The sequence below is a fragment of the Dermacentor variabilis genome, unplaced genomic scaffold, assembly GCF_050947875.1.
Source record: "Dermacentor variabilis isolate Ectoservices unplaced genomic scaffold, ASM5094787v1 scaffold_12, whole genome shotgun sequence".
In the NCBI taxonomy this organism is placed as follows: Eukaryota; Metazoa; Arthropoda; class Arachnida; order Ixodida; family Ixodidae; genus Dermacentor; species Dermacentor variabilis.
The window spans coordinates 51,357,916-51,370,847 of NW_027460280.1; the positions used below are offsets into that span (position 1 = coordinate 51,357,916).

General features: G+C 44.7%; 1 protein-coding gene across 1 annotated transcript in view; it reads left to right on the forward strand.

Moving 5' to 3' along the window:
- Window positions 1-10,639: 10,639 nt before the first annotated feature.
- The window catches only part of ImpL2 (Ecdysone-inducible gene L2), a 122,373-nt gene continuing 120,080 nt past the window's right edge, over window positions 10,640-12,932 (forward strand). The window contains exon 1 of the mRNA XM_075677026.1: window positions 10,640-10,761. The gene's annotated coding sequence lies outside the window, so the exon portion shown is untranslated. The remainder of the gene's footprint in view (window positions 10,762-12,932) is intronic.

Here is a 12,932-nt window from a genome sequence, read left to right on the forward strand (position 1 = left end):
CAACTTAGAAGCTGTTTCCGTGAAAGTTCTTTGCGTCTGAGCGCGTTACCACAGTGACGTGTCTACGATCAACTTGTCGCAGAGAATTTCACAGATCCGAACATCGAAAAATCGCACGCACGAAGGATCCGACGGCCCATTTGCCGCAACTGTGAATTCTCAAGTGCGAAAACGCAGTCAAATTCGCACCATGTGGAACGGGCTTTACGTTTCTGCGTCTTTTCTGGTTTGTCAAACCGCGGCTCGCGGAAAGTTTGCTATACTGCAGAAGCGCGATTGGCCGATACAGCTTAATATATACATTTTAATGCGTTAGCATTACGAGTAAGTGGAAAAGTATGCTTGTGAAAGTGTGAAAAGCTCATATATATATATATATATATATATATATATATATATATATATATATATATATATATAAATCTTATGATGAGAAGCCAATAAGTAAAGACACCAAGGACAACATAGGGGAACTTATTTGTACTTAGTAACTGAATTAAAGAAATGTTAAATTAGTGGAAATAAAAGTGAGTGAAAAAACAACTTGCTGCAGGTGGGGAACAATCCCACGTCTTCGCATTACGCGAGCGATGCTATTACCAATTCAGCTACCGCGGCGCCGTTTTCCCATCCACTCTCTATATGGTGGTGGATGGCGGCGGTGCCGAGAGCTAGCTAATCTGGAAGGGCCGGAGAGCTAGCTAATTTATTGTCGCCATCATCATTATGATCATTTATTAACCCTTAAAGGGCCCTGTTGGGGTATTCCATAAGGGGGGTAGTATACATAAGATAAAGCAAGAAACATAGTCATCTGATGTGAAGTAAAAAAAAAAGATATACAACGCAACTGGATACAACTTGTACAATGCAGTGAAATACAACAAAGATTAAACTACAACCAAAACAAACGGCACAAGGTAGTAATACAAAGCAGATGAATCAAACTATGTTAAGTAGCAAGATAGATATTATTTATTAGTGATTGCAGAAACTTGGATGAGTTACGTTCTATTACTATATGGTCATGTAACCTATTATGTTCCTCAATGGTTATCGGCAAAAAAGATTTGTTGAAAGCGTTTGTTGAACTCTGAAGACGATGCAGATTGAAGGAATAGAACAGACGACGTGAAGTACGATTAGGGGGCAGACGAAGCGTGCCGCGTAAACGTGGGAAGTTGTGGCAAACCTTGTAAAACAAACATATACATGATATTTTGCAAAGATACTTCAATGGATGAATGTTGCTTAATGTTACTAGCACTTAGCCGATAGTCATAGTTGGAAGCAACACAACTTACTGCGCGATTCTGGACAGCTTCAAGTAAGTCAACAAGGTAGACTTGATGAGGGGTAAAATGACTATCTGAGCGCACCAGACCAATAACGGCAGTAACGGTAGCGAAAGCGCACAATTAAGCTCCGAGCACGGGCCTTTTAGTATTTACAGAGCATGCGCAGGCTAAAACACGAACGAAATAAAAAATAAAACAAGAGACCTAATTTAGGTCAGAGTGCGTTTATAGCAAGCATCTTTTTAGAAGAACGGAGCTGTCATATTGCGCTTTTGAGAGTACCTATTTAGGCGCGCATGCCTGAAAAACATGTAAATTGAGATGTCCCTGTCCGTATGAACTTCAGCACTCGCTACCTTGACCGTCCCTGCTGTTTCTTATTATTATTTTTTTTTTGCTCTCTTTCTCTCGGGTTACTTGTTTCATTATGCAGCACTCAGGCTGTCAGCAACGATACTTAAACCCGCTTGTTCCATTCTTCGGACGACGATGAGAGTACGCGGAAGTGAATTAGACTTACAGTCTTTTTATCTGCACTAATGTGTTTGTGCAGGATGCTTTATTCTACATCCTATGGTGTCCACATATTATGATTATTTGCATATGGAGACACTGTGCTAAATTTGCATTTTTGCGCTCGCTCGCGAGTGGAGCCGCCTGTTTTAAGGCACAGGCTCGTGCTTAATGACCTGAATTGAAGGCCGGTATGGTTCGAATAAATATTGATATGTCTTACAGATAGATAGATAGATAGATAGATAGATAGATAGATAGATAGATAGATAGATAGATAGATAGATAGATAGATAGATAGATAGATAGATAGACAGACAGACAGACAGACAGACAGACAGACAGACAGACAGACAGACAGACAGACAGACAGACAGACAGACAGATAGATAGATAGATAGATAGATAGATAGATAGATAGATAGATAGATAGATAGATAGATAGATAGATAGATAGATAGATAGATAGATAGATAGATACAAATGGTCTGCGCTGGATGCATGAAAGAAGACGAAGTGGGCTAGGGTAGAAGTGAGGACGAAGAAGTTAGAATAAAATGGCGGACGACACCCGCCTCATTGAGATTATCTCTTTTCTACTGCCGTTCTAGTCAGGAAGGCTACATAAGTCTCACAGAGAAAAGAGAGAGAGAGAGAGATCAAGGGGACGTAAGCGCTGCTGTGTATTACTAATATTCATTTTGGAAGTGCAGTCGCGTTCAATATGAGCTGCAACGCGGTGCCCCAGGTCGAAGGGGCTCCGAGACTCTATGGTGGCGGCGACCATGCGAGAAATTGGTTTAATAAATACCAATAATTGGAGCCGTGTTTAGTTCTCCCACCTTTTTCGTGTTGTCGGTGCCGCCGTGCTGTCTTGGAGCCTCTTCGACGACGGGCACCGTGTTGCAGCTCATATTGAACGTGACTGTACATTTCGGGCACGCCGCGCGACATATTTCTCTCGACAATGGGCTGTAACTTGTGTACTTCGGCGGGGCAGTGGTTGGCTTCATATACGCACGCTTCAACACTGAACGGATGCGTAGTGATCCAGGCGCGGACTTTGCGCACACATTTGCAACGGCGAACGAATAACTGTTTTGCTGGCAGAGATAGATAGATAGATAGATAGATAGATAGATAGATAGATAGATAGATAGATAGATAGATAGATAGATAGATAGATAGATAGATAGAGAGAGAGAGAGAGAGAGAGAGAGAGAGAGAGAGAGAGAGAGAGAGAGAGAGAGAGAGGTGGGGGGGTCGAGGTATCAACTCCCGGCTACGGCGGCCACATTTTGATGGGGGCGAAATGCGAAAACACCCGTCTACTTGGATTTAGGTGCACGTTAAAGAACCTCAGGTGGTCAAAATTTCCGGAGTCCCCCACTACGGCCTGCCTCATAATCAGATCGGGGTTTTGGCACGTAAAAATTCATAATTTATTTAATTTTAATTTTTAGAGAGAGAGAGAGAAAGAAAGGCCAACAGACCTGTGCGATTCATCCGGCTACAAATCCATTTAGTGCAACTGATTGATTTGAAGAAAAAAAATTAATTGGAACTGTGTGCAGCTATTTTGTTACCGGCTTCTCTACAAACGGTAAATTTCTCACTGATTAAAGGATTATAACGTGGGGTCAAATGGCAGCATTCCAACGAATGGAGCTGTTTTCGCAAACTTGCGCGAACAGTCAGTTGAGTAAGCACAGAAAACACAGCAACAAAGCGGCACGTTCTGCGATTTCTGCGCTTCGAAACAAATCAGTAAATCATCAGAAATAGAAGCTTAATGCAGTCAGTCCAAGGAAATCAGCTGCGACAGATGTCACTCCCCCGAGAACAGCCAACGCCCTCTACTTTGTGCGAAAAGCCCGCAATTCTGTGCAAAGTGACCCAACTCTAGGGAACGACGACACGGCGGTGACACGACGACTACAACAACAACAGAGGGGGATGACAATGACGGCAAGACGACGCGTGCTGCTGCGTAACGGAAGTAAAAAAAAAACACTGAAGGATGGAAAGAACCCTGTTTTTGATTCTTCACTGCTGTCGCAGTAAAATTTTATATGGTACTCCTATCCCATATTAATTAAACGATGTATGGATCTGATACAATAACGCACACCGCAGCCTAACGGTACGGACGGACGGACGGACGGTCATGTACTAATTGTGGCCATGTTCTCCCTGCAAACTTCTTAATCTCATCCGCCCACCTAACTTTCTGCCGCCCTCTGCTACGCTTGCCTTCCCTTGGAATCCATTCGGTAACTCTTAATAATAATATTTGGGGTTTTACGTGCCAAAACCACTTTCTGATTATGAGGCACGCCGTAGTGGAGGACTCCGGGAATTTCGACCACCTGGGGTTCTTTAACGTGCACCTAAATCTAAGTACCACGGGTGTTTTCGCATTTCGCCCCCATCGAAATGCGGCCGCCGTGGCCGTTCGGTAACTCTTAATGACCATCGGTTATCTTCCCTCCTCATTACGTGTCCTGCCCACGCCCCCATTTCTTTTTCTTGATTTCAACTAAGATATCATTAACTCGCGTTTGTTCCCTAACCCAATCTGCCCTTTTCTTATCCCTTAACGTTACACCTATCGTTCTTCTTTCCATAGCTCGTTGCGTCGTCCTCAATTTAAGTAGAACCCTTTTCGTAAGCCTCCAGGTTTTTGCCCCGTACGTGAGTACTGGTAAGACACTGCTGTTATAAACCTTTCTCTTGAGGGATAATGGCAATCTGCTGTTCATGATCTGAGAATGCCTGCCAAACGTACCCCAGCCCGTTCTTATTCTTCTGATTATTTCAGTCTCATGATCCGGATCCGCAGTCACTACCTGTCCTAAGTAGATGTATTCCCTTACCACTTCCAGTGCCTCACTACCTATCGTAAACTGCTGTTCTCTTCCGAGACTGTTAAACATTACTTTAGTTTTCTGCAGATTAATTTTTAGACCCACCCTTCGGCTTTGCCTCTCCAGGTCAGTGAGCATGCATTGCAGTTGGTCCCCTGAGTTACTAAGCAAGGCAATATCATCAGCGAATCGCAAGTTACTAAGGTATTCTCCATTAACTCTTATCCCCAATTCTTCCCAATCCAGGTCTCTGAATACCTCCTGTAAACACGCTGTGAATAGCATTAGAGAGATCGTATCTCCCTGCCTGACGCCTTTCTTTATTGGGATTTTGTTGCTTTCTTTGTGGAGGACTACGGTGGCTGTGGAGCCTCTATAGATATCTTTCAGTATCTTTACATACGGCTCGTCTACACCCTGATTCCGCAATGCCTCCATGACTGCTGAGGTTTCGACTGAATCAAAGGCTTTCTCGTAATCAATGAAAGCTATATATAAAGGTTGGTTATATTCCGCACATTTTTCTATCACCTGATTGATAGTGTGAATATGGTCTATTGTTGAGTAGCCTTTACGGAATCCTGCCTGGTCCTTTGGTTGACGGAAGTCCAAGGTGTTCCTGATTCTATTTGCAATTACCTTAGTAAATACTTTGTAGGCAACGGACAGTAAGCTGATCGGTCTATAATTTTTCAAGTCTTTGGCGTCCCCTTTCTTATGGATTATGTTAGCGTTTTTCCAAGATTCCGGTACGCTCGAAGTCATGAGGCATTGCGTATAGAGGGTGGCCAGTTTCTCTAGAACAATCTGCCCACCAACTGCTGTCTCTTAACTGATGTCAAAGTAAAAAACAAAGCAGAAAAAAAAATCAGGTAGGAACGCGGCGCAGGCTTTCGTGCGAGCAACTGAACTGCTGTATACTTTATTTAGGGGAGGAGGTTGGCTGTGGGCCGTCAAAAAAGAAAAAAAGAACCTTTGGTCGGAGTTGTTCTGACTCATTTGAGCGAACCGCAGGGACGTGAGTATCAAAATGATGATGATGATGATGATGATGATGATGATGATTTATTGGCATCCCATTTGAAACGGTACGGTGACAAAAAGTCACCTAGCCTGCTTGAGTTAATCAAGTTGTAATCAAGAATGCTTTTCCACGGCCTTCGGCCGTGGCTTTTCATTCTAGCATTCTTGTATGCATCTCCTTAATGCTTCTTTACTTCCTCAAAACTTCTATATCTACCTTTCACCGCTACCTATGCCTGTAACGGATCCCGTAGTATCAATCTCTTCCCTGCTTTTTTTCCGCCATCAGCTTATGATGATTGGCATCCTCTTTGAAACGGGGTGGTGACAAATAGTCACCTAGCCTGCTTGACTTACTCAGGTATGCTAAACTTGCTTTTAATTCTAGCATTTCTGTATACATCTTTTTTCTCTTCCTCAAAACATCCCTATCCACCTACCTTGTACCGATACCTACCCCTGTAACGGACCCGGTCGCATCAATCTTTTCCATGCTTTTTTCTACCAATACTCCAATACCAATACCAATACCAATACCAAGTCTCTGGCTTATTTCGACTGCTGACCGGTTGATGCTTCGGTCCACTTTAAATCCAAGCGGTTCTGGAAAGTATACGTTACCTATACGGGTCTCACGGGGTGAATCCTTTTGCAGTCAATTAGGATGTGCTGAGGGGTCTCGATTTTTTCTGCAGCATACACGTGCCTCATCTAGTTGCGAATATTTGCTCCGGTATGTTTTTGTTCTTAGGCAACCAGCTCGAGCCTCAAATGGCAAGGCACTTCCCTTCGTGTTATCGTACAGATTTTCTGTGACAGCCATACATTCACCAGCAGGGCCTCGCGTTTTGTTCTACCCGAAACCCACAAGCGCGGCATGGAGCGCTCTGTTGACCGGCGTTTCCGCAGCGCCGTCAGGGAGGTCCGTCAGGCCCATAGTAATAAAAAACCGCTGTGGCTAGCTAGGAGAGAGCTGGAAAATGGACTGACCTGAAATTTCTGAGGCAATAGTGAGTGCGATAATTGAATATAAATTATGAAGGATGTTTCTGATTATTTTCGATCGAGATTTTGCTTATCCCGTTATCGGGCGGGCAAGAGCGCTACGCGGAGTTGCATCAAACGCGTCCATCTAGAGTTCACAGTTGTCGTCTACGCTTCCCCGTGCGGCCATCACATATTTCACCCGACATGCATGCATGTTTGCATGCGTGCATACATACATACATACATACATACATACATACATACATACATACATACATACATACATACATACATACATACATACATACATACATACATACATACATACATACATACATACATACATACATACATACATACATACATACATACATACATACATACATACATACATACATACATACATACGCGTAGGGACTAGGCGATCTAAGGATATCCCTGCGAGAAAGCTTCCATGCTAACAGTTCTTTCCGGGTAAGAACGAAGTTCCTTAGTAGGTCAGAGCGGAAGTGGAAGATAGCGTATACCATTACGAGCTAGTTCGACCACTTCATTTTCTTCGCAATCTCACAAAAATAAGCAGTACCCTCACGATCTATGTCAGTCCTCTTATGAAAACTTAACAATGTAAGCCAACGCTGAACTGGCACCGTTATGGCACCGTTATGCCCGAACTTGAGCATGAACGAGCGTTATCCTCCATGGGCCACTCGGAGAAGCTGTGACAGTAATCGCAGCAAGAAACCAGTGAGCGCATAAGTACAGACTTTCAATGGAATCTATTTTCGTGCACTGCTGGCGGCAAACATCTGCGTTTCCTTTTACATCCGGAGCCAGGCTCTATTTCTATAAGTCCTAACCGCGCGTTACTCTTCTCTGTGAGAGGTGCTGTGCGGGTCTTCTCGGGAACAAGTGAAAAAAAACCCCCTCAAAAATGTACACCTTTCACGGAATTGTTCTTACGGTTCTTTCCTCTTGCGCGTGCCTCCTTGAATGCGTATGACAAACATGACAAACGTATGACACACACACACACACGCGCGCGCGCGCGCACGCACGCACGCACGCACGCACGCACGCACACGCACACGCACACGCACACGCACACGCACACGCGCACGCGCGCACACACACAAATTGAATTCTTTCACATGAAAAGCAGAGAAGGGTAGTCAAGCGAGAGAGAGAGAGAATAACAGAGGTTAAATTATTGTCTTCGTCACTGAATTTCAATTCGAGATATTAAGACGGTGCGCGGGTAAACACAAAACGGATCAAAACGGACTGTGTTCTCATATTTGCCAGCTGAATAAATTACCGGGCGCCTCAGTATATTGGTGGAACGAGAAGAAAAGAGTGACTAAATATAAGCTTTACAAGAAAATTCGAGGCCGGTATACGGTCGCCATAGATAAGGAATCAACGTCCAGTCTTGAACGCGACTGTTTCTATAGTCATTAAAAGGGGTACTGCGGTTTGCAGCTGAGCAAGGGCATTTCATAAACCGCGATTGCTTCACCATGAATTCCGTGTTTGCTTTCTTCTTAAACAGCACGTTGCGTTAATGAGTCCTTACGCTTCATCAGACGAAGGACAATAAAATCAAAAGCACCAATATACTTCGAAAATTTAAATCTGAAGTCATAAAACGTCTTCTAATACCTGATCCTCATATCGCCACTCTAGCACACCCCATTATACGTAAAAGAATTGAGGACAGCATATCCTCGTAGCTTCACAAATGGGGCTGTGCTTGTGAATTTCGCGGGGACGCCCAATCTGTGAAATCGCCAGTAGCAAAGTTTCTCCAAGGAGATGAAAATTTCCCGCTGCTGCGTCGGTGATGAGGCTTCACTGAGAAACAACGAACAAGCGAGGGGAGAAATCTACCATCGCCTTGTTACCGTTTTATCGCAGTTTTCATGGTCAAGTAGGCTGGGTTACGGCTTCTAAGAAAAGCGAGGGGGGAGAGGGGGGGTTCTGGCTGCTTCCCGCTTCTGATGCCGCTGCTGTGCAAAAAAAGAGCATGTTCAATAATTTCTATTGTACTCAAGCAACATTCTCTAACTGAGTTTCCTTGAATTAAGCACATTAAGCCAACGATTTTACATTTTATTTCAGTCTTCAACGACAAAGAAATAAAAGGGAAATATAGCTGGTACTCTCATTTACCCTCTCTTTTCAGGAGATCGGCGCTGTGATAGTGGTGAAGTCACCAATAGTTGTGTTTACTTCAGTCTGAGCTGTCGCCCTACAGAAATATTTTCCCTCCATTTATTTTAGCCCTTTTCAATCTCGGTTGCCGAGGGTGATCGCCGTCATACTCCCTACTTAGAGAGCAAGAGAGAGAGAGAGAGAGGGAGAGAGAGAGAGTTGCTATTTAATGACTCCTGGGAAGGAGAGCCGAGTGCTTGCTCTCACATTCCTTTTTTTTTTTTTTTGGTAAGCTAATTTGTTCTTGCCTTCATTCGTCTCTTCCTTTAGTAAACTTGTAAATTTCGGAGATAGGTTCGAACGTCAGACTCAATGAAGTCCATATCTTTCACTAGAAACCCGGAAACCAGCCCAAATTCTTTTGCCATCGTCGGTAACATCGCAAGACGCCGTGTGCACCCGCCCGCTATAGTTCAATGGCTATCGTGTTGCTTTGCTGAGCACAAGGTTGCGTGTTCGATACCCGGCCGCGGAGGCCGTATTTCTGTGGGGGTGAAATGCAAAAGCGCTCGTGTGCTTAGATTTAGGTGCACGTTAAAAAGAAAACCCCCAGGTGGTCAGAATCTATGTGGAGTTCCCCGTGCACCTACGGGGGCATGCTGATAACCATATCGTGACTTTTGCGCGTAAAACCCACAATTTTAATTTCGAAGACGCCATGTGATCACTGACGACAAGTTTCTAGCCATGTTACTTTACATGTTTTTTTCTTGTTCTTCTTTTTTTTTAGCAAAACGAGTCATTTACCGCGATATGCATCAATATTTCAACTGCATGGAACATGTTTAATCGCATAAACTAGATATTAAATTTTGTTGGAAAACTTTAGATTAGTTTGGACTACCTTAGAGACACCATGCCGCTTATTTCGACTTCGTTTGCGCGGGCTGTTCCCCTGTTGGCTTCGATTCAAGCGGCTGACTTTGGGCAAATATGCATTTACCTATTTGTAAGCGATGTGGATTTTCTCCATCGCTAATCATTCTTAACTTTATTCATGAAATTGCTTACGTCCTCAAACAACTTCTTCTCTTCAAAGAATCTCATCTTAATTTAATCGCGGCACTTTGGAGGAAATAAGCCGTCTGCTGGAAGTGGTATTCAGAGGTCGCTTGTTTTCGCAAGAAAAAAAAATAAATATTCACACCTAAGTTATCTCACGGAGTTTAACGGACACCATGAAGGGGAATAGTGCGCTTATCGCAAAATTTACATTATTGTTTCTTTTACATTCTGCACATCAGAAAGCGTTTGCCACTGAGTAACAGCACTATGTTCTTTACGCTTTTGATTTTCGTAACAGTTTGAGTACTTTTGCACTTAACGCATTACTCTACCTTGAGGCTAACTAACGCTGCACGCTAACGATCGCGCGCTATAATTTCGTTCGCGCGCCGTATTTTGGGAATTGACAGCGCTGCCCGAAATGGGCGCGCAACACACATTCACGACATTTTCCTTCCGTGTACAAACCCAAGGCTCATTCAGGTGCGGTCACTCCTGTCGGACTGCCGCCCCGACGTTCACTCGAATCGTTCGCGCTCGGAGCAAGAGACCACGAGTGTCGCAAAAGCGCGCGCGCGGAAGAAGCGCGGGTTGCCGCGGCGCGCGTCTGCGCGTGCGCCGTCGCTCGGGGCGATGGGGCGGGAAGCGAAAGCGGCCGTCGGCCCCTCCCCGGCGTACAGGGACCGCTGGGCCTCTATAAGAAGGGGCCCGGGTCCGCTCGCCAGGCCACAGCATCCTGACCCGGGCCCGGACCCAGACGCCTTGCCCGACACATCGTGTACTTGCCCCCTCCGACCCCGCGACTCGACCCCTTGGCCGACGAGCCGACGCGGCCCGTCACTGTCACCCAAAAGGTACGGCGTTCATCTGCTTCGCCACTTCGCCTGCTTTGCTTGTCTCGTGCGCACGCTAATGACGTGTTGCTTGAGGGTGAGCCACTAAAGGGAAATGCTTACATGGTACTCGCTCGCGTTAGTTGAGCGTTAACCAGACGCGGAATCACTCCCTGTGTATGACAACTCCGATAGTACACGACCTGCGGCATGTCGTTTCCATTTGCATCATTTCACGTCGGCAAAGCCCTCATGCCTGAGAAGTCATACTCGTTGTCAGTAACCGCTATCCTATGGTCAGCACCCGTTCTTCGGAACCATTTTCGCAGACAAACGGTTTTTGTGAATATGGGCCCACTCTCTTCGGAGTTGCACGGGGTAAACGTAGATGACAGTGCCAGTTTAAAAGAACGCGTCGTCGGGGTAGTTGGTTCCCCCGTTTGCATGTTTAAGTAAGCCCACACTTTGAAGGAAGACGAAGTACCTTTCCCGTACCTTTCTTTTCGTCTTCTTTGAAAGCGTGCGCTTACTTAAACATGAAAACATTGCGAGCATTGAGCAAGTATATAGGTACAACCCTCCTCTGCTGTTTTTCCTCTCCAAACACCAAAAAGTAGTTTATCTGCTCCCTTACGCCGCTTCTTGTCTTGTGTCACATCCAGAGATGGGGATCTTGATGATGATGACATCGAATATTTTTTTTTGTGCTTCGCAAAACAAACAAAGGGGAAAAAATCGGAAACCACGCGTCTTAGGGTATACGGCAATTTTCATCGTTAGCAGTTGCTCACTTAGGATTTGACGAGGAACGTTATAGCGATAGTACTTTTTTGTGGCGCCTTACCTTGTGTACCGAAAAAGGAACGCGGACACGTTGGCTTACCACGTGTCAACTTTTGTCGGCGTCCCTTTTTCTTCGATTTCGTGCGATCGAAACATTCCTACAGGAGACAAGGGGATTTTTTTCCATGCGAATACCTTAGAACTATTAGGTGACAATTCGTAGTTCTTTCGATCAGTGATTTTCTTGACGAGCGATGTCCATTCTGCACACAATTGCGTACATCGTATGACTAGTTCCTGTTGTAGCTGACGCGTGATGCACAGAAGCCAAAGGGCGAAAACGCCGCTTATTCATCAACCGTGAACAGCGTATCGTGAAAGCATGACCCGGCACTGACATTCGTCGTGTAGTCGTGCATTCAGCCGGATACCCTTGTGTAATGCGCTTCATGTAAATTACGGTGGCGAGGAGACGGCGATTGTTAAAGAGTGTATGGAATCCGAAGTCGCGCCTGGCCTTTCCAGCTCTTCACGCGAAATCGGGCGTATGCACGGGGAACTGCATGGGCGAGATCTTATTTTCTTGAGGCTTGGGAAAAGGAAATTACGATCTATACATGTACTTCGCACATTATCATGAACGTTAGCAATGCTCGTTACTTTTGTGCTTGGCTCTCTCCATCACCTCTCACGTCAACTTGCGCACGTCGATCGCTGCTTTGCTTTATACGGCGCTACGCTGTTGCGAAAAACTGAAATGCTGGCTCGGTGTTTGGAAACTTATTGCTCTACCGATTTACATGAGCTTCTGGTCCTGTTGAATACTCGCTCAAAAAGGAAAGAAAAAAGAAAAAGAAAAGAAACGGGAAGAAAGAAAGAAAGAAAGAAAGAAAGAAAGAAAGAGAAAAAGAAAGAAAGACAAAAGAGAAGCCTCTTGTTGTACTATAGTAACTGGCATGACGTACAACAGCAAGTGTGAACACTGCATAAACCATTATATCACCAAATATTGGAGTACAACGACCAACGGGTGTCAACCTCCTTGATATACAGAAATACATACTTACAGTTGTAAGCCCGCACTCGATACCGAGAACACCGTATTGTCAAATAAATACCATGTGGGTATAATGATCGACTCGGCTTGTAATGCTTCATGTGAATGCTTAAGTTTCCCTCTGCGTGATTAGTCAATTCAGCGATATTTTTTCTGCATAAACATGCAATCCCATCGGCTCCCACGGGCGCCTCTTAACAACTGCTTTTTACAGCAAGGTACGCGCTTATAGTTCCGGAATAATCGACTGTGTTTACAATGCCTGCAGGCGCATTGCTCGATGTTGTGTTTTTGTACTTTTGTAGAGATTAGACTTATGCAAATGAAACTCTACTGGTGGAACGTGAGAGCT